Source organism: Limulus polyphemus, unplaced genomic scaffold (genome assembly GCF_000517525.1).
Source record: "Limulus polyphemus unplaced genomic scaffold, Limulus_polyphemus-2.1.2 Scaffold84473, whole genome shotgun sequence".
Taxonomy (NCBI): domain Eukaryota; kingdom Metazoa; phylum Arthropoda; class Merostomata; order Xiphosura; family Limulidae; genus Limulus; species Limulus polyphemus.
This window is the reverse complement of record NW_013750069.1, coordinates 1-2,427: the sequence shown is the minus strand read 5'-3', so window position 1 is coordinate 2,427 and position 2,427 is coordinate 1. Positions and strand designations below refer to the sequence as shown.

General features: G+C 27.4%; 1 long non-coding RNA gene across 1 annotated transcript; it reads left to right on the top strand.

Annotated features, from left to right (window-relative positions):
• The first annotated feature begins 763 nt into the window (after positions 1-763).
• LOC111084629 lies at positions 764-1,295 on the top strand. Its single transcript, XR_002609656.1, has 2 exons — positions 764-880; positions 1,213-1,295. It is a non-coding gene; the product is annotated as an uncharacterized LOC111084629 (long non-coding RNA).
• The last annotated feature ends 1,132 nt before the right edge of the window (positions 1,296-2,427 follow it).

Here is a 2,427-nt window from a genome sequence, read left to right as displayed (position 1 = left end):
ACTAATGTAAGGCAACATATCTAGAAACTAAACATAAAGTAACATATCAAGAAACCAAAGTAAAGTAACATATCTATTGTTTGAAATTAATTTATCAATATGTTTAATTTTAGTTTCTTGATATGTTTCTTTACATTAATTTCTTACATGCTGGTTTTTATTTAGTTTCTAGATTTTTTGCTTTCTATTACTATCTTGACATGTTTCTTTACATTACTTTCTTGATGTAGTGCTTTACATTTAGGTTCCTGATATGTTGTTAAAAATTAATTTCTTGATATATTGCTCAATGTTAATTTCTGAATATGTGGTTTTACATTTATTTTCTATATGGTTTTTTATGTTAATTTCTTTATGATATTTTATGTTAGTTTCTTCCTATGTTTTTAACATTAGTTTCTTTATAGTTAATTTTATATGTTGTTTAGCAATAGTTTCTTGATATGTTCCTTTATATTAGTTTCTTTATGATATTTTGTGCTAGTTTCTTCCTATGTTTTTAACATTAGTTTCTTTATAGTTAGTTTATTGATATGTTGTTACATATTTAATTTCTTAAAACAACTGTAATCTTTTTCAGCATTTTACTGTTTTCATGAACTACTTTTATGGCAAAGTAGTTTACATATTAAATATATTTGTCTAATACTAAGCAAAATAAAGAAACAGATTGACATTTAGCTGTCTACTCTGTGTTTTTCATAATGAAGACATAGTTTAACTTTTTTCAAGATATAACTAGGTTATGTTGTGTTATTATTATAGGACAGCCCTTGAAACTGTTGATCATCTGTCAACAACACTGGACTTCACAGAGTTTGCTTCAAGAATAATTCACCCCTTAGTTAGGACATTGGACTCGACACCTGATCTGCGTGAAGTGAATCTTTTTCCCATATTTTGTTTTCATAATGTTAATTTACTGTAACTTCAAAATAAAGTGAAAATATTTTTGTAAACAATATTATCAAATAATTGTAATTTATGCTTTCAAAATTTTCAATCATTTATATTAGTATCTTTTACAAAATATGTTTAAAGTATTTATGTACAAGCATTACAGGCCAGATATGTATCCCATAAAAAATAATATTTAAAATAATGAGTTATGTTGATAAAGACTTTTTCTGTTAGTATCTAATTATTGGTTATGTTTTCTGAACACATTTTTACTTTAAATAGGTACTTAACCATAATCACTTATTTTTACAGGATGCTATGAACACACTTTGTGCTGTGGTGATCCAGTTGGGAAAGAAATATCAAATTTTCATCCCAATGGTTCATAAGGTTTTGACTAAACATCGTATAAGTCATCAACGCTATGATGTTCTTGTTTGCCGTATCATTAATGAAAATCTGAGAGCTTCAAATCAATCAACATTTTTCATTTTAATTTTTTTTCATAGAATCAGATTGTATTTTCACAATAAAAAACAAACCCTGTCAGTGTTTTGAATTTTTAACTTTGAATTTATTTTGTATGTTGAATGTAGCACTGGTTCAAATTAGATGTTTGTGATGTCAAAATACTAAGTATAATTTCGTATGACTCACAAACTCAAATTAAGGATATTGACAAGCTAGAATGTAAAATAATAACCTCTTATTTTTTTCTATTTGCTAAGATATTTCTCTTATAATAATTCAAACACATTGGCATCCCACCCACCTCTTTCCATTTTTGGAAATGCTCCCTTATATACAGTTCTATATATGACATGATTAACCAATTCAAAACTCAGAATGTCCCCCTAGTGGCTTTCTTGGCCATTTTAAAGTCTTAGGCTGCCATGTCTTTCTTTTGAATCAAGATTTCAAGGAGATAGGATGTCTCTTTAGTCTGCTTGTAATTTCATATTTTTTTAGACTAAAATACAGCTTAGTTATTAAGTATGAACATTATAGTGGAATTCTATGGTATTGATGTAGTAATTTATGATTTTTTAGTTATTCAAATGTAAAAAAAATTATTTTGTTTCATATTCTCCACCTGCAAAATTTTTAAAGGCTTAGCAACCTATGTCAAGCAGCAACCGAGTACAAAGGTCATAACTAGAAGAGATAATTGTTTGCTTTACTTCTTTATTTACTATTCTACGTTTTAAGAAAAATATGTTTAAAACCTTATTTCTAAATAGCAATAATCTGCATACATATATAATGTATAATAACTGAAACGTGACTGTATTTTACAAAATACTAGTCTACTAAAACACAGCCAAGACAGATCACTTTTTAAAGACTAAAGGTCAGTTTTATATTATTGGATACAGTAACATGAGTGCACCTGTGCCACATCATTGTAACTTCTGTATTGTTAGCCTGAACTCAGCAATAGCATCTTTCAAGTTGTAGGCAAAATAACTAAAAATCTCTACTGAGGGGTGATGTAAAAATAGAAGATGGGCAGCTTAGAGTGAAAAA